This window comes from Cryptomeria japonica, chromosome 6, assembly GCF_030272615.1.
Source record: "Cryptomeria japonica chromosome 6, Sugi_1.0, whole genome shotgun sequence".
NCBI classification, from domain to species: Eukaryota; Viridiplantae; Streptophyta; class Pinopsida; order Cupressales; family Cupressaceae; genus Cryptomeria; species Cryptomeria japonica.
Window position 1 is genome coordinate 499,047,173 of NC_081410.1, and position 26,119 is coordinate 499,073,291.

The window sequence follows — 26,119 nt, forward strand, 5'->3', positions numbered from 1 at the left end:
TCAGACCTGTACCTGCAAGTCCGTACGGCGGGCTAGGAGGGGAGATTTTTTCAACTCGGGGTGATGGAGGCTGATTTCGTTGAATTGACAGTCAATCTTGGGGTTTTTGGGCCTTCTGAGCGCAATGGCGATGACAAATCTGACCAAAAATGCTCCAAAATTGTAGATCGCTGCCACGACAAGTCACCACCCTCCACCTTCAAATGGCTCTAGATTTGGCCTCGGATGTCGGATTTGGAAGAAATAAAAGTTGATTCTTACTTTCTCGAACCTCCTCAATCCAATGGTGACCTCAGATCTAACCTAACAAGCTCCAATAATAACCTACAATAGAAAGCTCCAAAATGGAAATCCCAAAATTCTCTCAATTGGCAAACCAATGGCACTCTAATAGCTTTGATACCATGTAGGATTTTGCCAAGATCAAGAGGCAATGGAAAGCACAAATAAGAGAGACAATGGAATGACAAGAACAAACTGTATTCTCATCAATATGCAAAATGATCAACTAGATTCACCAATACAATGAATATAGGCCTGCTTATATAGGCAAGACCATATGGATGTATGAGCACACAAATATGACATGTGGCTCAATGAGAAACAAGGGTAGGTAAGAAATACTAGGGGTAGGTAGGAAAAATAATATAATATTCGACAAGAGGTGGATGACCCATCAAATGTGGAGTGTCACAGCAAAATAAGACCAAAAAAGGTGGAATTTTTCCTACAAGCTCTATCCCTATGTGCACACTTCCCTAAGTGTCTCAAATACAAACTATGAAGAGATGCATTATCCTAAGTTAACCTAAGTAAGTGTAATAATATCCAAAATGAATATTTATTTACACCAACACCCCCCCTTAAGTGCAACTTAGGGGAATGAAGATTCAAGTCAACAATGCAACTAAGCAATGCAAGATGGGTCCCGGCTATGTGGCCATGTTAGGTACCCATGTACAAATGCAAATGCAATCTCCCATAAAACGTAGAAAGAGAGAAAAACCCAATGGGAAAAAACCCTCCCCCAAAAGAGAGATGATGAAAGAACACAATGCTCTCAATGATGAATGAGAAGAACAAACTATGTCCCCCCCATAAGAGAGAAGAAGAGACCATGAAGCCCCCGCTCAATGTCGAATATCCTCCAAAGATGGTCCAATGATGATGACCAAAATACCTCCCCATAAGGAAGAAAGAGAGCCAATGCTGCACCAATAATGTCAAAGTGTGACAAAACCAGGTACCAAGTCGATGACGATGAGTCACTCGCTGCAACAAAAAGAAGATCAGGCATGGAGACAACTTGTTGTGAGCATCATCTGGATACTTAGAAATAGCAAAAATACCGGTACAATCCAAGTCTCATAGGAGCCATGCACAAATGTGTACAATCTAAGTCTCAACTGGAGCCATGCACCAAGTCTCACAAGATATTCCTAATCTACGTGTACAAGAGGATTACATCAAATATGTCAACAATGACAAGATACAAAGAGGTGTGGCACTTTATGATAGTGCAAGTACAACATTGCTTATGCAAGAGCATACAACATGATAGTGCAAATCTGGAAACATGAAGATGATGCCACCAAGAAGCCCTGTAGAATACTGCAAAAAAGAAGCCTCCGATTGGGATGTGGTCAAGAGATATAAAGGAGCAAATCAACCCCCCCTTGACTGCCGGTTGGAAACACTGCAAGACAGGTGTGAAGTGACAACAAAAAAAATGTTCCCAATTTGACTTATTAAATGATGTTTGTGTTTTTAAAAGATTTTAAAAAACTAAATCAAAACAATTATTATGCTATGCAAAAAAAACTTTACTAAAAAATAAAGAAAAAAGCGATAGCCATTTTTTGAAAAAAAATGAAATCAAAAAAACCTTTAATAAAAATTTATTAAAGAAAAAAAACTGTTATAAAAAAGTTTATTTTTTAATTATTAAAAACTTATTGAAAAAGTTTTATTTTTAAAAAAACTTAAAACAAAAATAAAATCAATTTACTCTCCCCATGCGGGGAGGGGCCCATAGTACTACGGGACCGCAGTACCTGCGGACACCCGTAGGTACACTGCGGGGCCGCAGAGCCTACGATGACCCGCAGGTACACTGTGAGGCCGCAGGTACCCTGCAGTTACCCGCAGTGCCTACGGGGCCGCAGGTGGCCTGCAGTACCCACAGGTACACCAGTGGGGCCGCAGGTACCCTACAGTACATGCAGGTGGCTTGCGGGCCAAAAAAAAAACCCCAAAAATTGTTTTTTTTTTTTTGCCCCAAAAAAAACCTAAAACAATAAAAACGCCACCCCTTTAATATTTAATTTTTTTTGTTTTTAATTTCCGAAAATTAAAAAAAATGGAAAAAATTAAAAAATAATTTTCAGACCTGTACTTGCAAGTTCGTACGATGGGTTGGCAGGAGAGATTTTTTCAACTCGGGGTGATGGAAGCCGATTTCGATGAATTGATAGTCGATCTTGGGGTTTTTGGGTGTTCTGAGCGTAATGGCGATGACGGATTTGACCAAAAAAACTACAAAATTGCAGATCGCTGCCGGGACAAGTCACCACCCTCCACCTTGAAACGACTCTAGATTTGGCCTCGGGTGTCGGATTTGGATGAAATAAAAGGCGATTCTTACTTTCTCAAACCTCCTCAATCCAATGGTGACCTCAGATCTAACCCAACAAGCTCCAATAATAACATACAATAGAAAGCTCCAAAATGGAAACCCCAAAATTCTCTCAATTACCAAACCAATGGCACTCTAATAGCTCTGATACCATGTGGGATTTTGCCAAGATCAAGAGGCAATGGAAAGCACAAATAAGAGAGACAATAGAATGACAAGAACAAACTGTATTTTCATCAATATGCAAAATGATCAACTGGATTCACCAATACAATGAATATAGGCCTGCTTATATAGGCAAGACCATATGGATGTATGAGCACACAAATATGACATGTGGCTCAATGAGAAACAAGGGTAGGTAAGAAATACTAGGGGTAGGAGAAATAATATAATATTCTACAAGAGGTGGATGACCCATCGAATGTGGAGTGTCACAGCAAAATAAAACCACAAAAGGTGAAATTTCTCGTCCACGCTCTATCCCTATGTGCACACTTCCCTAAGTGTCTCAAATCCAAACTACGAAGAGATGCATTATCCTAAGTTAACTTAAGTAAGTGTAATAATATCCAAAATGAATATTTATTTACACCAACACCCCCCCTTAAGTGCAACTTAGGGGAATGAAGACTCAAGTCAACAATGCAACTAAGCAATGCAAGAGGGGTCCCGGCTACGAGGCCATGTTAGGTACCCATGTACAAATGCAAATGCAATCTCCCATAAAGTGGGGAAAGAGAGAAAAACCCAATGGAAAAAAACTCTCCCCCAAAAGAGAGATGATGAAAGCACACAATGCTCTCAATGATGAATGAGAAGAACAAACTATGTCCCCCCCATAAGAGAGAAGAAGAGACCATGAAGCCCCCCCTCAATGTCGAATCTCTTGCAAAGATGGTCCAATGATGGTGACCAAAATACCTCCCCATAAGGAAGAAAGAGAGCCACTACTGCACGAACAATGTCAAAGTGTGACAAAACAAGGTACCAAGTCGATGACGATGAATCACTCGCTGGAACAAAAAGAAGATCAGGCATGGAGACAACCTATTGTGAGCATCATCTGGATACTCAGAAATAGCAAAAATATCGGTACAATCCAAGTCTCATGGGAGCCATGCACAAATGTGTACAATCTAAGTCTCAACTGGAGCCATGCACCAAGTCTCACAAGATATTCCTAATCTACGTGTACAAGAGGATTACATCAAATATGTCAACAATGACAAGATACAAAGAGGTGTGGCACTTTATGATAGTGCGAGTACAACATTGCTCATGCAAGAGCATACAACATGATAGTGCAAATATGGAAACATGAAGATGATGCCACCGAGAAGCCCTATAGAATACCGCAAAAAAGAAGCCTCCGATTGGGATGTGGTCAAGAGATATAAAGGAGCAAATCAACCCCCCCTTGACTGCCGGTTGGAAACACTACAAGATAGGTGTGAAGTGACAAGAAAAAAATGTTCCCAATTTGACTTATTAAATGATGTTTGTGTTTTTAAAAGGTTTTAAAAAACTAAATGAAAACAATTATTATGCCATGCAAAAAAAACATTACTAAAAAATAAAGAAACTTTAATAAAAATTTATTAAAGAACAAAAACTTTTATAAAAAGTTTATTTTTTAATTATTAATAACTTATTGAAAAAGTTTTATTTTTAAAAAAAATTAAAAATAAAATAAAATCAATTTACCCCCCCCATGCGGGGAGGGGCCCACAGTACTGCAGGACCGCAGTACTTGCGGACACCCGCAGGTACACTACGGGGTCGCAGAGCCTGCGGTGACCCGTAGGTACACTGCGAGGCCGCAGGTACCCTGCGGTTACCCGCAGTGCCTATGGGGCCGTAGGTGGCCTACGGTACCCACAGGTACACCAGTGGGGCCGCAGGTACCCTACGGTACATACAGGTGGCCTGGAGGCCAAAAAAAAAACCCAAAATTTTAATTTTTTTTTTTTGCCCCAAAAAAAAACTAAAACAATAAAAACACCCCCCCTTTAATATTTAATTATTTTTGTTTTTAATTTCAGAAAATTAAAAAAAAGGGAAAAAATAAAAAAATAATTTTCAAAACTGTACCTACAAGTCCGTACGGCGGGTTGGGAGGAGAGATTTTTTCAACTCGGGGTGATGGAGACCGATTTCAATGAATTGATAGTCGATCTTGGGGTTTTTGGGCCTTATGAGCGCAACGGCGATGACGGATTTGACCAAAAATGCTCCAAAATTGCAGATCGCTGCCGGGACAAGTCACCACCCTCCACCTTGAAACGACTCTAGATTTGGCCTCCGGTGTCGGATTTGGATGAAATAAAAGGCGATTCTTACTTTCTCAAACCTCCTCAATCCAATGGTGACCTCAGATCTAACCCAACAAGCTCCAATAATAACCTACAATAGAAAGCTCCAAAATGGAAACCCCAAAATTCTCTCAATTGGCAAACCAATGGCACTCTAATAGCTCTGATACCATGTGAGATTTTGCCAAGATCAAGAGGCAATGGAAAGCACAAATAAGAGAGACAATAGAATGACAAGAACAAACTGATTTTCAACAATATGCAAAATGATCAACTGGATTCACCAATACAATGAATATAGGCCTGCTTATATAGGCAAGACCATATGGATGTATGAGCACACAAATATGACATGTGGCTCAATGAGAAACAAGGGTAGGTAAGAAATACTAGGGGTAGGTAGGAGAAATAATATAATATTCTACAAGAGGTGGATGACCAATCAAATGTGGAGTGTCACAACAAAATAAGACCAGAAAAGGTGGAATTTCTCCTGCACGCTCTATCCCTATGTGCACACTTCCCTAAGTGTCTCAAATCCAAACTACGAAGAGATGCATTATCCTAAGTTAACTTAAGTAAGTGTAATAATATCCAAAATGAATATTTATTTACACCAACACCCCCCCTTAAGTGCAACTTAGGGGAATGAAGACTCAAGTCAACAATGCAACTAAGCAATGCAAGATGGGTCCCGGCTACGAGGCCATGTTAGGTACCCATGTACAAATGCAAATGCAATCTCCCATAAAGCGGGGAAAGAGAGAAAAACCCAATGGGAAAAAACCCTTCCCCAAAAGAGAGAGGTTGAAAGCACACAATGCTCTCAATGATGAATGAGAAGAACAAACTATGTCCCCCCCATAAGAGAGAAGAAGAGACCATGAAGCCCCCCCTCAATGTCGAATCTCCTGCAAAGATGGTCCAATGATGATGACCAAAATACCTCCCCATAAGGAAGAAAGAGAGCCAATGCTACACCAATAATGTCAAAGTGTGACAAAACCAGGTACCAAGTCGATGACAATGAATCACTCGCTGCAACAAAAAGAAGATCAGGCATGGAGACAACCTGCTGTGAGCATCATCTGGATACTTAGAAATAGCAAAAATACTGGTACAATACAAGTCTCACGGGAGCCATGCACAAATGTGTACAATCTAAGTCTCAACTGGAGCCATGCACCAAGTCTCACAAGATATTCCTAATCTACGTGTACAAGAGGATTACATCAAATATGTCAACAATGACAAGATACAAAGAGGTGTGGCACTTTATGATAGTGCGAGTACAACATTGCTCATGCAAGAGCATACAACATGATAGTGCAAATTTGGAAACATGAAGATGATGCCACCAAGAAGTCCTGCAGAATACTGCAAAAAAGTAGCCTCCGATTGGGGTGTGGTCAAGAGATATAAAGGAGCAAATCAACCCCCCTTGACTACCGGTTGGAAGCACTGCAAGACAGGTGTGAAGTGACAAGAAAAAAATGTTTCCAATTTGACTTATTAAATGATGTTTGTGTTTTTAAAAGATTTTAAAAATATAAATAAAAACAATTATTATGCCATGCAAAAAAACTTTACTCAAAAATAAAGAAAAATGTGATAGCCATTTTTTGAAAAAAAATGAAATAAAAAAAAACTTTAATAAAAATTTATTAAAGAAAAAAAACTTTTATAAAAAAGTTTATTTTTTAATTATTAAAAACTTATTGAAAAATTTTTATTTTTAAAAAAAATTAAAAAATAAATAAAATCAGTTTACACCCCCATGCAGGGAAGGGCCTGTAGTACTGCGGGACCGTAGTGCCTGCGGACACCCGCAGGTACACTGCGGAGCCGCAGAGCCTGCGTTGACCCGCAAGTACACTGCGAGGCTGCAGGTACCCTGCAATTACCCGCAATGCCTGCGGGGACACAGGTGGCCTGCGGTACCCACAGGTACCCTGCGGTACACGCAGGTGGCCTGCGGGCCAAAAAAAAGCCCCAAAATTTTTATTTTTTTTTTTGCCCCAAAAAAAAACTAAAACAATAAAAATGCCCCCCCCTTTAATTTTTAATTTTCGAAAATTAAAAAAAACGGAAAAAATTAAAAAATAATGTTCAGACCTGTACCTGCAAGTCTGTACGGCGGGCTGGGAGGGGAGATTTTTTCAACTCGGGGTGACAAAGGCCAATTTCGATGAATTGACAGTCGATCTTGGGGTTTTTAGGCTTTATGAGCGCAATGGAAATGACGGATTTGACCAAAAATGCTCCAAAATTGCAAATCACTGTCGGGACAAGTCACCACCCTCCACCTTTAAACGGCTCTAGATTTGGCCTCGGATGTCGGATTTGGATGAAATAAAAGGCAATTCTTACTTTCTCGAACCTCCTCAATCCAATGCTGACCTCAGATCTAACCCAAAAAGCTCTAATAATAACCTACAATAGAAAGCTCCAAAATGGAAACCCCAAAATTCTCTCAATTTGCAAACCAATGGCACTCTAATAGCTCTGATACCATGTAGGATTTTGCCAAGATCAAGAGGCAATGGAAAGAACAAATAAGAGAGACAATAGAATGACAAGAACAAACTGTATTCTCATCAGTATCCAAAATGATCAACTGGATTCACCAATATAATGAATATAGGCCTGCTTATATAAGCAAGACCATATGGATGTATGAGCACACAAATATGACATGTGGCTCAATGAGAAACAAGGGTAGGTAAGAAATACTAGGGTTAGGTAGGAGAAATAATATAATATTCGACAAGAGGTGGATGACCCATCGAATGTGGAGTGTAACAGTAAAATAATACCACAAAAGGTGGAATTTCTCCTACAAGCTCTATCCCTATGTGCACACTTCCCTAAGTGTCTGAAATCCAAACTACGAAGAGATGCATTATCCTAAGTTAACTTAAGTAAGTGTAATAATATCCAAAATGAATATTTATTTACACCAACAAATTACCATCTTCATGGTCTTCTCATGCTTGTCCTAAAAATTCCTCCCTAGGACTAAGTCATGAGGCACAAATCAATTTATCATCTTGTTAATTAATTTAACTACCCAAACGATCAATTATTAGGTTATCACTTATTTACAAATTATAAAAAACTCTAATGTGCCCCAGTGGTCTAGACTTCATGCATCGTTACAAGGAACCTCATGCAAGCCTATCTGTCATGACTCCGATCATCACAAGGAAGCCCACTCCTCCTAACATGGCCCAACAATAAAACACAAGAGGCTCTACCACATAATTACATGAAAATAATACTCAATGTAGCCAATACTTCCACACATACTCTTACAATATAAACAAGGCTACAACCACATCAATATAGAAAAATGAGTCTCTTGGCTACCAATAAACAAAGGCATATGAAGCCATCAAATGTTTCCATCAAATAAAAGATAACATCACAGCAAGGCCTACTCACTTGCTGGTCCAAAACAACATAGTAATCATCTCAATCATCCATGGCCTATCCACATAGAAGAGAGTCTAAAATATTCACAATGGTGTAGAGAAGCAAATATACTCAAAGCCATCAAAAAGCATCAAAAGTGATCAAACCCAAAACTAGTAAATATTAACAAACCTCAAATAAAGCCTCTGGTACAAAAATCAATTCGGGAAAATACCTCAAAAATGACCAAAACTAAGAAAATACAAAACACAGACAGGTTAGCACTTTTTCCCTATAGGATAGCACTTCTGCCTAAAAGGATAGTGTTTTTGTCAAGAAGAACAATGCTTATGTCAATAAGAATAGCACTTATGTTTCCAGAATTGTGCATATGTATCCTGATACAACGCTTATGTTGCACAGAGCAGCCCAAATGCAATATAGGACAACGCTTTTGCACATTAAGACAACACTTTTGTAGAAACAACGCGTTTGCACAAGACTTATGGAAAACTTAGAAATTTTTTGGGTAAAATAATAAAATCCAGACTTTACAAAAGGGCTCGAAAAAAATATGAAAAAAGACGCCCAGAAATAAGGAATACATATGTATAAACACACCAAAACATCTTAGACTATAAACCAAGATTTAATCAAATATCTTCATGGCATAAAACAAATAGAACCACTGCCAAACTCACAGATAATCCAATGAAGAAAATCCCAAACAATCATAACTGAAGGACTCACAAAATGGAAAACCAGTCTACTCTCATCCAAACAAGGATTAATCAAGCAAAGATCTTCACAACAATTTTCACATAGCTGCAAAATACCATACACAGGAAAAACCCAAATATGTATATATATCTCCCTGCAACTATATAAAACTCTCATAACATAAAGTTTCCCTCCCAAATATTTATCTTCAACAATAATAAAACTATAGAGTAAAGTAATATTTCAACCGAGACCCAAAACAATGTATACACAGAGAAGCCATTGAAAGAAAAATGAAAAGTGAAGAACTCCAACCTACAATTTGAAGTCATGGATTGAAGCTGAAGAAGAGCTCCCACAAGACAAACCAAACCCAATCCAAGCTCCAGCCAAAACCAAAGAGAGAACAAATCCAAAACCCAAAAGAAAACTTGCTGGAGAAATTTCCAAAGAAGAGCCAACCAACCCAAACAATCTCACTGGAATGAAATTAAAAAGCAACAATAATCCAAAACTCTAGCCTCAATCTCGGCCAATCAAAATATTCCATTTTGGAGTATATTTTACCAACCCACCATAAAATATAATTTATTCACCCATTTTGAATTTAACCAATGAGAGTGAAGGGTAGGTAAAGTAAATAAAATATACTTATTCAGCTAAATGGAAATGTTTTATTTTTATTTAATTTAGTGTGCTCATACAGCCCACTTAGGAATAAAAGTGAACTATTAAATAAACATAAGCTATAAATAAATAATCCAAATGGGGATTAAAATCAAATAAGCCAAAAGCTAATAAAATAAATTAAAGAACCAAATAAATATCAAACCATAGAAGGTCAAATAAATAATTAAATAATCAAATACCATTAAAGATTAAATCACAAATATTAAATAAATATTAAACAACAATAAGACTTATCCAATATTAAATAATCATAAAATCAATAAACGTTAATTATCAAATAAATATAAATACCAGATAATTAAATATTCAAAACATAAATTAATTAAATGCATTAAAATAAACATTACCAAATATAAAACTACACATCAAGAGCCACATAAATTACTCTAACATAAACAAGTAAATCAACTAACATAAACTGAACTAACAATACCAAGGGACCAAGCTTACTAACTGACATGGCGAATTATGCCAAGACACTGACTACTCATAGTGAACAACTTAGACCTAGAGTATGTGAGGGGAACTCATGCTATCTTCAAACCACATAAGCCATTGGAACTAAAGACACGCTCAAACTTGTGAAGCTAAGTGGAGTTGATGTTTGGTACCTGCAAAATCCTGGAACCACAAAACGGTAATACCACATATACATATACACATATAGACAAGAAAGTGACAGAGAATCGCAATGACACACCCCACTCACAATGAGTGATGTGGAATTGTCTATATCTTGAAGACAGTCAAACAATAGGAAAACACATCTCATAAACATCTCATTATATGTAATCATGAAGTAGGGCTAGCATAATCATAATCATCATCAAAACCATGATAAATCTAATCTATCAATAATCCATCAAGTACATATATCATCAAATCACATGATCAATCATGATAGTACCAACATCCATATAGATAATCAAAATAGCATATGTCCAATAGTGTCTAACATCAATCATAAGTCACTGAAGCACATGAGTAATCATCATCCAAATCATCAGAATATAGTCTAGGTAAGTCTATCAAGTATAATATAAATGTCAACTCTAGTCAAAATAAATCAAATCAAGGGTGGACACTACATCCTCCCCCCCTTTGCATAGGCTTACTCCTAGAAGCCTGAGAACAAATAGGGATATAGCCCTCTCATTTGCACTGCATCGTCCCAAGTAGCTAAAGAATCATCAATCGGATTCCACTAGACCCTTACCTTCTCTATGCTCCAACCTCTGAGGGACATCTCTCTATGCTGAAGAATGCGCACGGGCTCCATAGGAAGTTGCTTGTCCTCGACCTGTAAAGCATTCCAATCCAACACATGTGAAATATCAAGATGATATAACATCAAAACTGAAACATGAAAGATATCATAGATGTGGGACAAGCTAGGCAGCAAGGTAAGGTGATAAGCCACAGGACCAATCTGCTCAAAAATCTCCAAAGGTCCAAAAAATCAAGGTGCCAACTTAGAGCCTTTTCCATAAAAGATCGAACTCTTTCACGGATGAACTCTCAGAAATACCTTGTCACCAACAGAAAACTATTTGTCCACTTGATGAGCATCTGCATATGTTTTATGTCTATCCTGAGCGGCTAACAAATGCTCTCTAATGTGAGCCACCTGCTCCTCCATATCCTGCAACATCTCTGATCTAATATGCACTCTATCCTCTAATTGATCCCAATTCAAGGGCATGCGACATGGTCTACCATATAACGCCTGATAAGGAGACATACCAATAGAGCTATGGTAACCATTATTGTACGCAAACTCAACCAAATAGAGATAATCCTCCCAACGAGACTGTTGATCCATCACGTACATCCTCGACATATCCTCCAAAACCTGGTTCACCCTCTCTATCTGTCTATTTGTCTTGGGTTGATAAGCTGAACTAAAGCTCAACTGCGTACCCAAATCATGTTGAAGAGCTGTCCAAAATATTGATGTGAAAACTAGATCGCGATATGATATGATCCGTCAAGGAATACCATGCAACCTCACAACTCCCTCCAAGAAAACCCGAGCTACTGATGCTGTTGTATATGAAGACCTGATTAGAGAAAAGTGCTCTACTTTAGTCAATCTGTCTACATTGACCATAATAGCATCATGACGACGTGAAGACACGAGCAATCCAACTATAAAATCCATAGATATAATATCCCATTTCCATCCTGGAACCAAATGTGACTGTAATAATCCTACGGGATTTTGATGCTCTGCCTTCACTTGCTGACACTCTAGGCAATATGCCACAAAATCTACAACATCTCTCCTCATACTAGACCAATGATATATTTGTCTCTAATTTGCGTGCATCTTCTTGACACCTAGATGTATCGAGTAAGGTGCACAATGTGCCTCCGAAATTATCAAATATGGAAGACCATCTGATGGTGGGACATAAATACGTCCCAAATGTCTAAGAAGTCCATCTGATTCCACTAAGTAACCTGCATATCCACCCTCAAGCACTCTACCTATGGAAACCTGTGCAATAATCTCTTGATAACATACATCGGAAGGAAGGGCACTAAGAATACGACTCCTCAAATCCACACTAAGAGACATTGCTGAAATCTCATGCCTCCTACGACTCAATGCATTTTCTACCACATTCTCCTTACCTTAAATATATCTCACCTCAAAGTTGTACTCACATAAGAACTCCATCCAACGCCTCTGCCTAGCATTCAAATTCAGTTGTGTGAAGATATACTACAAACTGCGATGATCATTGTGCAACTCGAATCTATGTCCAAGAAGGAAGTTCCTCCATCTAACCAAAGCATGAATTACTGCTACTAACTCAAGATCATGGGTGGGATAATTTTGTTCATTATTCTTAAGTTTACGCAACTCATATGTAGTCACACAACCATCCTACATCAACACTACTCCTAGACCCTCCAAAGAAGCATCTGTGCACACCATAAAATTCCCCAAAGGGTCTGGCACTGCTAAAATAGGTGCACTGGTCAAACGCTCCTTAAGGATCTAAAATGTTGTCTCACACTTCTCTGTCCAAACAAACTTATTTCCTTTTCTCTGAAGAGAAGTGATAGGATGAGCTATCTTGGAGAAATCCTGAACATATCTGCAATAATATCCTTCTAAACCTATGAAACTACACACCTCTCCCACATTAGTGGGTGTTGGCCAATCGACAATCACCTGAATCCTTGAGGGATCAACTATGGTACCCTCTCCAGAAATCACATGACCAAGATACCTCACCTCTATCTGGAAGAACTCACACTTCACCAAATTGGCATATAGCTGATTCTCCCTAAGACACTGCAAAACCTGCCTCACATGATCCTCATGCTCCTCAATCGATCTTGAATAAATCAAAATATCATCCAAAAATACTAATACAAATCTATCCAAATACAACTTGAATACACCATTCACCAAGCTCATGAAAACTGAAGGTGCATTCGTGAGACCAAAAGGTACCACTGTGAACTCATAATGACCATATCTAGTGCGAAAAGTTGTGCAATGAATGTTCACCTCCTGAATCTTCAACTAGTAGTCCCCGAACTTAAGGTCAATCTTAGATAATATGTTGGCATCCTTAATCTAGTCAAATAAATCATCTATCTGGGGCAAGGGATATCGGTTCTTCACCGTCACTTTATTAAGCTATCTGTAATAAATGCATAATCGAAGAGATTCATCCTTCTTCTTTACAAATAACATAGGTACACCCCAAGGGGAAACACTAGGATGGATAAATCCCTTCACCAACAACTCCTCCAACTGAACCCTCAACTCATTCAACTCCTATGTGGTCATTCAATAGGGAGCCCTAGAAATAGGCTCAATTCCTGGAACCAAATCAATCCTGAAATCTATATCTTGCCAAGGGGGCATACCTGGAATCTCACTAGGAAAAACATCTACAAACTCCTGAAGAATGGGATGTTGCTGCAATAAATCCTATTAGCTAACTCCCTCATCCACATCCTTCACTCTAAATACAAACAACTAGCAACCCTTACGCACACACCTCTTCATCTACATAGCAAAAATCATGCGGAGAGAGATAGGTCTCTGAATACCTACAATCTCCACACTCTTCCCACTATCATCCTTCAACTGCACTCTCTTACCTCTATAATCTATAAGCGCTTTGTGAGATCCAAGCCAATCCATATCGAGAACCACATCATAAGATCCCAAATAAATAACATGAAGATCCATGGAAGTATGGCAATCTCCTAAAACTAAAGGACAATTGAGCACAAGGGAATCCACTACCACTTTGGACCCCGTAGTTAACTCTACTTGCCACCTCTCATCTTGCTTTTCCATAGCAAGATCACATCACTCTACTAGAAAAGGAGAAATAAAAGAGTTTGATGCTCCAAAATCAAATAACACTGAACAAGAGATACCACCTATCACACCTGATGTCTCTACAATAGTGGCCTAATGCTCAGCTTGATGGTTATCAACTACCACAAAAATGCGATGAGACCTGCCTGTATCTCCAACTGTAGGCTCAGAAGTAGCTGGATTCTGCTTCCCTGACATTTGAGAAGTACATTGAGGACAATGAATGTCAATGTGACTTGGTTGTCCACATGCGAAGCAATCTCTCCTCACAAACACTCTGCTACCTGGTGATGTGCTCAACTATTGAACACTGCCTCTACTAGAAGCTGGTTGCGAACTCTATGCTGGCTGAGAAGGAGTAGGTTTCGTGTCACGCTAACGATTGTGATTCCTATCAACCTGAAATATGGCACCTTGAGCAAAGCTTTGCCCCTGAGAAAACCTCTTTTTAAACCACTGACCACTATGGAAAGAAGAAGGATGGCTCTTAGCATATCCTAAAGACTGCTGATGTGGTCCTCTCACCATAGATCCTATAATAGGTGGACTAACTGTCTGTCCTCCAGTCACTCCTCCTAATGCTAATGAAAGATTCTCCTCTGCTAGTCTCACCTTCTCCACAACTACCTCTAAGGTCCTAGGTCCATGCATCCAAACCTCTCCACCAATACGATCATTAAGACCTCTAACAAAGTGTTGAATCAATGTCAACTAATCATCTACAAATCTGGCATATCGTCTAAGCTTGAAGAATCTATGCTCATACTACTCCATAATCATCCTCTGTTGTCTCAAATCATGGAACTCATCGGCCTTCCTCTGCCTCCAATGATTTGAAAGAAATCTAACACAAAACCGCTCCAAGAAGAATTCCCAAGATATCATCGCTATGTCCAAATGCAACTTTTGTTCCTTCGTGTGCCACCATGTCATCGCAAAATCACAAAGATGCAAAATAGCACATCTCGCCTTGGTGTTATTGCTACACTGATGCATATTAAAATACCTACCTAAGTCCAATAACCATGTCTCTACCTCAATGCCACTGCCTAAGCCATCAATGGTAAGAGGATGAGTCCTATTTAGATCTTTGATTTGACTAGCTGCAAGCACCTCCTGATCCACCTCAATTGTCCTCCTAGGAGAATGCAAAAGCTCTCTCTCCAAATGCTCTGAATGACGAGATCCCTCCTGCTGGTTCTCCTCCTGTCTCGGTCCTAGGCAACCAAGAAGCTCCTAAAGCACGTTCACCAACAGTAGAATCAGATCATCTCTAAGATGCTCCTACTCCTATTCCTCATCGTGTGACTCCTCAGAAACATTAGGGCAAGGGTTCCTACAAGTACCCATGCAGCCAGCATAACGACAATCTCTACCCCCAACAAGCATCTTATCTTAAAAAATGCAAAGGAAACTATAAGATAAACATTTAAGGGAACCATAATAAGGAAAAATAAATAGTAGGGATAAAACCATTGGCCTACCACATTCCAAATGCTAAAATGCGCAATGGGCTCAATCGAAACCAGAGTACCTAGTGTTGACCATGGGCTCTTCTACCAAGTTGTAATGCCCGCCAAAATACCCTAAAGAAACTAAACAATAATATACAAATGGAGATGATTATTTTCTTAATTAACATCTAATAACAACTAATGCAACATATAACATCTCCATCTATTTACATTCATTAACCAATTAACCAATATGAACATACATCATTGCTCATTTCATCAAATACTGCAAGAGGAAATAACACAACATCAATAATCTTTCTCTACGGTACTTTAACATCATTACTTAATTCATTTCCACAATAACATACTACACACATGATAGGTATATTTCACCTTCATTAATGCATCATATTCAAATTCTTTAACCATGAGATATGCCACGTACAACATTGCTTATTCCTCATGGTATGCATAATTTCCTTTCCTTTCTACCAATGCATCTATGTGAATCATTCCTATTTACTAGATCCAAATAACATGTTCTAACATATTCACTTAATAATCTATGAATATTCCTCTTTCAAGATTATTTAACATTCTAACTAGCCTCTAAACATTCCATGAAATAATACAACTAATCCATAATGCAATTCCATTCTATTCCAACTATAATTCACTTATTTACATGATTCATAAGATCACATCTCTACAATAGTACAAATACAATATCCCTAAGTTCCAATTTCTAGCTACAATTCATCTTACAAATACGAGTACATTAAATACATCATGATCATGGCTCTTTCTACTACAAGAATCCATATACTATATACAATAATGTTACATTACATGCATTCTATCTTATCCATTACATAAGTCTGCTACAAGGTACATCATGAAGAATAATCCACATCCACACAAGAAGAATCCAAGAGAACATCCCAATGGATAAAAAGCACCAACCTCCTGACCATGTGGAACCAACGAAACTATCCCCCATGCTAGGAGATGACACAAGGTCCCAACACATACTCTAAACCTAAGCTGGCACTTATAACCAAGGAGACTAACCACACTAGGACTCTCAAGCAAGAAATCACACATACAACAAGAATGAAATCCCAGAGGCATAAAAATCATCAAGACATAAATGCATCTAATAAGCATAATCATAAATCATAAAGGGGAAAAACATGTAGGAGTAGAGTGCCATCACATACCATCTATTAGGATTCCCAAAGATACTAAGAGGGGGGGTGAATCAGTATCTAACCGGTATTCAACTTTACTTGACTTAAAACATGAAAAGCATATTAAAACTGTGTATTGGTAAACCAGAAATAATGCAGTAACTAAGAATAATAACAACATGAGAAGCAAACCATAACACAGTCTTTTAACGAGGAAACCCAGTGTGGGAGAAACCTTGGTGGGATTTTTGACCCACAATATTTGCTTACTGGCCAATAAGGGAATATTACTTTTACAATAGGGGCCTGCATATGTAGGAAGGCCAAGTGCCTAGAGCTCACTACTCAATTAAAAAAGAAGTCACAATGACTTACAAAAATGAATTATACTAATTCAATGTCTTGTACTACTTCAGATCAGCATCTGCTATGCCAGGTTCAATACCGGTTTAAGCTCTGCTACATACATAAACCCTTAACCAATAATTTGCATATTAGGTCTGCATAATTTCACCTATTTTCTTATCTTCTCTTCTCTCTACAAAATGATCTACAATGATCTCATACATATATGAGTCATATTACAACTTGTCATGTCGGCTTACAATGATTTAACAATTAATTACAAAATACTTTTTTAACAAAATTGAAGTCGGCCAAGGTGTCGGTATCCTTCCTTTCACTGTTGGTGTTCTGTATGCCAGTGTAGAGTCTGTCGGTGCCAGTGTCGGTATCTTTATTTTGCTCATGTCATATGATTGCAACGTTTCCATCAATGACAAAACCTTCAATCACCTACAATTTCTCATTGGAGTGTGCATTTTCCAATAATCTCCCCCTTTGGCATTGATGGCAACACTCATGAGAAAAATCAAAAGTGTCCAAAATGATATCCAAAAATAGTCTGCCAAAATTGTCTTACCAAAACTGTGTGCCCAAAAAAATGTATGCTCCCCCTGAGCTAATGATTTCCTTCCTTCTGACCATTTTTCTCATCCCACTACTCCCCCTTTGACATCAATGACAAAGGTTATCATTCGATGTCAGTGAAGTCCTGCCTAGATTCTTGTAACCGGTGGGTTACAATCTGAAAAATATTTGTCAAAATTAGATTTATACTGTTACTGAATGTTTTATTGTCTTTTATTGCCTCTTGAGTTCTCTACACTATATCAGTGAGTATGTGCATTTTCTCTTCTAGTGTCTTCAGTCTGGGATCCAGACCCTCAAATATTTCTTTTCTCAAAGAAATAAGGTATTCTAGTCTTGGACTAAGTCTGCATTTCAAGTCCTTTGCTTTATCCTTTATTCCCTATTTGTCATTTTCTAGTTTCTCGATTTTCTCTTCTTGTTCTGCAATCTTCTTCGCTAACTCCAAAAATGAATCTGATGCACCTATTAGATTGTTAGCAATATTTTTTATCTTATCTTGTGCTTTGTTGATCTCCTTGTCAAGATCCTCTATCAAAATATTTGTTTTACAAGTGTCTCTGTACAGTTTCTTGAGGTCAAAAAATTATTTCTCCAAGTTCCAGTAATAGAGTATTCATTTTCTCTTTACTCTTATTTACAATTTCCTCAAAGAATTTATGGTTTTCTTTTATCATTCTTTCATTAAATGTATCCTTATTTATTTGATCAATAGTCAATATGTTACCGATGATGAACTTAGACAATGTGTCTAGTTTTCCTAAAGAATTGTATCATCAATAGCCTTATAGGCTTGTGCATTTCATTTGGTGATCTTCTTTATTGAATCTAACAAGACCTCTGTTACATTTTTAGGTTTTAATTCTTCCATAGATGTACCAAATGTTTGTCCAACAGTCTTTACAATAGCCATGCTACTAGTTGTGGTAATTACCTTGCTTGATTTGACCTATGGTAGGTAAGTCCGTGTTTGCATTTTTATAAGTAGGGGTTTGGGCTTTTCAGTTTGTGCCAGTGGCACTGTCTCTGTTTGAACTTGAGCCTCAAATTGTATTGGTTTTGGTTTCTCTATCTGTATCTCAGAGGGTTTCTCAGAGCTTTTAATTGCCGGTTTCTCAGATGTAATCTTCGTTTGTACCTCAGAACTCTCTTTTGTCGGTTCTTTAGATGGTTTTTCTATTGTATCTACCGGTTTCTTAGTGGTATCCTCTACCAGTTGCTCTACTTGTGTAGGTTTTTCTATGTTCATATCAATCTCTGCAGCCAGTGACTTAGTAGTCACATTTTTCTTCTTATCCTCAGTGGTTTCTCTGTCAACCACAACATTGACTTCTTGTGTGTCTACATTTATCATATACAAAACTTTCGATTTAGGATTTGTATCCTCTACATGTTAGGATTCCCACAGATACTGAGAGGGGGGGGGGTGAATCCGTATCTAACTAGTTATAAGATTTTCTTGACTTAAAACATGTAAAGCATATCAATACTTTATACCAGTAAATAGAAAGTAATGCAGTAAACAGAGATAACAACAACCACATGAAAAACACACCATAACATAGTAGTTTAACAAGGAAACCCGGTGTGGGAAAAACCTTGGTGGGATTTGTGACCCACAATATTCACTTACTAGCCAATAAGAGAATATTACTGCTATAATAGGGGCCTGCACATGCAGGAAGGCCAAGTGCCTAGAGCTCATTGCTCAATTACAAAACGGGAAGTCTCACTGACTTACAAAATGGATTATATAAATCCAATGTCTTGTACTACTTCAAAATAGCATCTACTATGCCAGATCCAGTACCGGTTTATAGCTCTTCTTTATACATTAACCCTTAACCTATAATACGCATAATAGGTCTGCCTTATTTCGCCTAATAATCTCCTTCCATCTTCTTTTTATTATATATCAATGTTCTACAATGAACTCTTATATATATGAGTCATTTTGCAACTTGCCAAGTTAGCTTATAATTATTTTACAATAATTAACAAAATATATTATAAACAAAATTCATGTCGGCTTTTGTGCCGGTATGCTTCCTTTTATTGCCGGTGCTAGTGGTCTATGTGCCGGTGTAGAGTCTGACCTTGCTAGTGCCGGTAAATTGCCTTGCCAGTGTCATAGGATTGTAAGGTTGCCATCAATGACAAAACCTTAAATCACCTACAATATCTCATTGGAGTGTACATTTGCCAACAATCTCCCCCTTTGGCATTGATGGCAACACTCATGAGAAAAATCCAAAAATTGTTATCCAAAAAGAATCTGGCAGAATTACCAAAATTGTGTACCAAAAGAGTATGTGCTCCCCTTGAGTTGATGAGTCATTTACTGATTATTTTTCTCATTCCACTACTCCCCCTTTGGCATCAATGACAAAGGTTGTCAAAGTGTCAATTGAGTGTGGTTTCCAGTTTCTCCCTTGTAACCTATTGGTTACAATCTGAAAAAGATCTGCCAAAACCAGATTTAGGCTTTCAATGAACTTTTTGCTATCTTTTATTGTGGCCTCTATCCTTTGAACTGTACCGGTGAGGTGTTGCATTTGCTCTGCTGGTGTTTTCTATCCTTGAATCAAAGCATCAGATATTTCTTTTCTTAAGGAGGCGAGGTAGTCCAAATTTGGACCAAGTCTCCATTTTAGATCTTTAGCCTTTCCTTTTATTCTTTCCTTCTCTCCTTCCAACTTTAGTAGTTCTTCCTCAAAACCTATTATTTTCTGCTCAAAAACTGATAATGAATCAGATGAATTAATGAAATTGTCAGCTAGTTGATTTATATCCTCCTGTATCTTGTTGATCTTCTTGTCTATATCAACTATCAAAAAGTTAGTTTTACATGTATCCCTATATAAAGTTTCAAATTCCTTTAGTGTACTACACAGTTCTGGTAAAAGTGTGTCAAATTGCCTTGTACACTTCTTTATTTCTTCCTCAAGGAATTTGTGTTTTTTCTTCTCTAATCTCTCCTTGAATGCTTCCTCTTTTATTTGTTCAACTGTCACAGTGTTGTCAGTAATATACTTAGACAAAGTGTTCAGTTGACTCAAAGAATCTTTATTATCTACATTACATTTAGGTGCTATCATTTTCAAAATTGGAATGGTATCATCTATTGCCTTGTATGCTTGTGAGCTATAATTTGTTATCTTCTTTATGGAATCCAAAAGAACTTCTATTACATTAGTTGATTTGAATTCTACATTTGATGAACCAACAATCTACATTCCGCCAGTGGGAGCAATTTCCTTGCTTGTGGTGACCTCTAGTAGGTCAGTTTGTGTTTCCATTTCTTTAAGCAAAGGTTTGGATTGCTCAACTGATGTCGGTGGCACTATCTTTGTATGAACCTGTTGCTGTGATGGAGCCTGTTGCTCTGTGTGAGCTTGTTGCTCAGTGTTGTCATATGTTGGTTTAACTTCTATACTATCTGTTACCAGTGGCTCATTAGCCATATCTATTTTCCTAGTTGTATCCTTATCTACCACAATATTGACTTTTTGTGTGTCAATGTCCACTGTATATAACACCTCAGAATTGGGATTGGTGTCCTCTTATGGTATGTCCATACTCTCACTAGCTAGTTGATTGTCAATGGTAACTACCAGTGGAGTATCCAGAGGTGGTGGGGATAAGTTATCTTTTATTTTTATGCTAGGTGGTCCACCAACCTTGCCTTTTCCCTTATCCTTATCCTTCTGATATACTTTCATGGGTTTAGGGTTTCTATATTCTTCCTTCTTTTCCTCCTCTACAAGGAATATGTCCCATGCATTAGCAGTTTCCTCTGCTACCTCATTCACTCTACCATCCATAAGTGCTACATGTCATTGTGCAGTTGAAAATACTGACCGGTTAGCCTCAGAGATTAGATCATCTATCTCTTTTGGTGAGTTGACAAGATAAACAACAAGTAGTTTTTCAACTTTTATTTTTTTATCAAGCTCTACAACAGTTTGCCTTCTAGCTTCAAGTCTTTTAAATGGTTATGTCGGTAATTCATCTACAACTTGCATTAAAAATTTCTTGTAAATGTCTAGGTGTAGAATTACACTGTTTTCAACTTTCTCCTTGTCATCAACCGATAATGAATCATATAATTTATTGATGTTTTATGTAATTTCATTTAGAAGTTTTTTAATTGGAGCAATGATTTTTTTAGTCTTCTTCTTGGGTGTTAACTTCTTCTTTGGAGTTACTTTCCTAGCCAGGGGCCTTATTGCCTGTTGTTTCTATCTGGTTCTTCTAGGAGAAGGTGTAGATACCGGTGAAGGTTCCCTTTTTCTCACAATTCTTTTAAATGTAGCTGGCATATCACTTTCAGAAGAGGTTGCAACCGGTGAAAGGTGAGTTTTTGGTTGTAGTGCTTCTAACTCATCTTTAGTAATACCAGTTTGTTTAAGTACATCTTCTTTGATAGCTTTAGCTTGTCTAGATCCTCTTCTAACTGTTGCTTCCACCTTCTTTACCCTTTTCTTTGATTGGATTTTATTTTCAATAGTCTTAGCACTACCAAATACCCCTTCTTTAGGTTCCTTGGGTGCTTCCAGGAGGGCTTTTGCATATGTTTCAATTATGTGGTCATCAGTTTCATAACCCATTTCAGTAACCCAAATGGTTCTTGGGATAATTGCCTCCATCCAAATCTCATCCTTCTTAATAACAAAGCATATTTCATCCTTATACGTATTTACAATTGCTTGTGATAATCTGACTCTTGTATTCATCCGGGCCTTCAATGCCTGAAAGTACTCATTTTTATTCTTTTCTCTGTTTTCACCCATGTTATTTAGTAAATCAAACAATTGTTTGCCTACCGGTATATCAAAACCAAGATTTTTATTACCAATACTGGGCACCCATTTTGTTATGTGCAGCATTAAACAGACAAGTAGGTTTCCAAATCTAAATGTCCCCTTTTTGTCTTTCTTTATCTTTCCAAGATTGTCAATAAGTTCATCTTTCAACCATTCACACACATCTATTTTTGCATTATCTTTAATCATATCATAGGCACTCTTTATGCATAGGCTAGAGATAGAATTTAACCTATTTGGATGCATGGTTTTGTAGCCTAAAATCATGCTAATGAATATAACATTGATGTCTGTTACATCATTTACTCCTAAGGATCTCTTATCAAATGTTGCTCATGTTAGGTTAATCACTGGGTCATTTGGGACCTTCTTTGTTTTATTAGGCCTGTTACCAGTGGAAGGTAACCCTATCACAACTTTTACTACCTCTTTTGTAATTCTGTGAACTGAGTCCAACCAGAAGAACTCACCATGAACCCTGCTTAGAACTATCCTTATAACATCCTTAGGGAAATCCGAAATACTAAGAATTTCAGTGAAACCTAGGGTTTCCACTATCTTGTGTTCAGATTTAACATTGTTGGTTTCATCACAGATTACTGATTTATACATGCTCTTGATTTCCTCACCACCTAATTCTTCTATGTGATAATGTATGTACATTCTAGGGTCTTCAGAAAAAAATACTCCTTTGGGGATTTGAGAAAATGCACCAACATTATCATCTTTCTTAGCAATCTCGGGAACTAACTAGAATACGGGTCTAGGGCATTTAATCACTTCGACTATAGTAGGGTTTGCTATGAATTCAGGAACAGATGAAGAAGCCATGGATATAAATACCTTTATCTACCTTAAGGATGATTGTTTGATGAATTTCTTCTCTTCTTTGCTTGGAATGCCTTCGCTCATGAATTTTTGTGCTCTTCAAATGTTTGAATGCTCGGTGAAATGAAATTGGAGCCAAAACAATTATTTATAATGTTATTTTTACTAACCACCACATTTAATGCTTGTCAGTTAAGTAATCACTTAACTTATCTTCTGGTATAGAAGTAATTTCAACTTCTTACCATCAACCGAGGGAATTATAGCATGTTTCACTTTTGATTGCCAAACCCTCAAATGAATTTTCTTCAGTTAGATGAAGAGTCTCCTGTCGATGGAGTGTTACTCTGTTCTATCAGTGGAGGAGTGTTCCTATCACCATTTAGATCATATTTCCTAATCCATTGTTTTGAGAATTCTTGCTTTACTTCTTCAACCTTTTCTTTACCTTTCAAACTAGCACCATTATTACTTGCCGGTGAGGACTTGCTTCTACAAAATTTAGCAATATGTCCAATCTTGTTACAAGCATAACAAGTCACATTATTTTTTTGAATAGCTTTCCCATATCCTATGCTGGTTTATGTTCTGCATTGATTAGATAAGTGTCCAAATCTTCCACAAACATAACATCTTACATTCATTCTATAATTCTCTGAATTATGACCAACTTTGTTGCATTTGGAACATTGTTTGGTGGGTGTATTTGTGCTTTGATAATTTCTAGATCTACATTGATTTTCTCTATGACCATACTTGTTATAGTTAAATCATTTGCCATTAAATTTATAAGTAGTAAGTTGTCTTACCGGTTTGCCATGATCCTGTGTGTTTGCAGTACCGGAGCTTTCACCAGCTTCAAAGCCAAGGCCATTTGTATCTCCATTAGGTTTATGATTCTTCAGCAAGTCACCAAGTTCTTCTGAGCTTTTCTTGAATTTTTCTTTATGTTGATTTGCAGTATCCAGTTCTCTTTCCAAGATACCTTTCTGTCTCATGAGTTCATTTGAGTTATTTTTTGCATGCATCAGATCTGTCTTCAACATACCATTTTCATAACTAGGTCTTGTATTTTCATTTGCAGCATCATTTAGTCTTCTAGTCAAATCTTCTTCATTCTTTTTTCTTCTTTCTATCTTCAATTTCTTTACAAAATCTCATAGTCATATCCTTCATCTCATTCTTTGTTGTCATGTTTTCTTGTTTCAGCTTGTTTATCAGATCACTAAGAGTTTCCTTTTCATCATTCTCATTTTGCATCTTTTCACAAAGTTATCTTCTCTTGTTTCTTGCAATGGTAATATTTTCTTGAAGTGCTTGAATGATATCCTATGTAGCTTTTAGATCATCTTCAAGTTTGATATTTTTCAACTTTTCTGCATCATAGTTTGAGAGAGCTCCTTCTAATTGCTTCATCAATTTTTCCATCTCTACCAGCTTCCTCAAGTTTTTAGGCTTCTAAAAATAGAGGACCAAGCTCTGATACCAATTGTTAGGATTCCCATAGATACTGAGAGGGTGGGGGGGGTGAATCAGTATCTAACCAGTTATAAGATTTTCTTGACTTAAAACATGTAAAGCATATCAATACTGTATACCGGTAAACAAAAATTAATGCAATAAACAAAGATAACAGCAACCACATGAAAAAAACACCATAACATAGTAGTTTAATGAGGAAACCCGGTGTGGGAAAAACCTCAATGGGATTTGTGACCCACAATATTCACTTACTGGCCAATAAGAGAATATTACTACTACAATAGGGGCCTGCACATGCAGGAAGGCCAAGTGCCTAGAGCTCACTGCTCAATTACAAAATGGGAAGTCTCACTGACTTACAAAATGGATTATATAAATCCAATGTCTTGTACTACTTCAAAATAGCATCTACTATACCAGATCCAGTATCGGTTTATAGCTCTGCTTTATACATAAACCCTTAACCTATAATTTGCATAATAGGTCTGCCTTATTTTGCCTAATAATCTCCTTCCATCTTCTTTTTATTATATATCAATGTTCTACAATGAACTCTTATATATATGAGTCATTTTACAACTTGCCAAGTCAGCTTATAATGATTTTACAATAATTAACAAAATATATTATAAACAAAATTCCTGTCGGCTTTTGTGCCGGTATGCTTCCTTTTATTGTCGGTGCCGGTGGTCTATGTGCTGGTGTAGAGTCTAACCTTGCTAGTGCTGGTAAATTGCCTTGCTGGTGTCATAGGATTGTAAGGTTGCCATCAATGATAAAACCTTCAATCACTTACAATATCTCATTGGAGTGTGCATTTGCCAACACTACCAGAGTCTCCATACTCTCTATGGCCGGTTGATTGTTAGTAGTGTCTACAGGTGGAGTATCTGAAAGAGGTGGGGGCACATTGTCAGATATTTTTAGGCTTGGTGGTCCACCTACCTTACCTTTCCCCTTATCTCTATCCTTTTGATATACTTTGATATTTTTTGGCCTAAGTAATTCTTCCTCTTTTTCTTTTTCCACAAAGAATATATCCCATCCATCTGTTGTTTCCTCATATACTTCATTTACTCTACTAGCCATTAGTGCTACATGCCGGTGTGCAGTGGAGAATACGGTCCGGTTAGCCTCACTAATTAATTTGTCTATTTCATCAGGTGAGTTAACTGGATGCACTGCAAGTAATTTTTCAATCTTAATCTTCTTATCTAGCTCAACAATGGCTAATCTTCTAGCTTCTAATCTCCTATATAGATCATTAGGAATTTCATC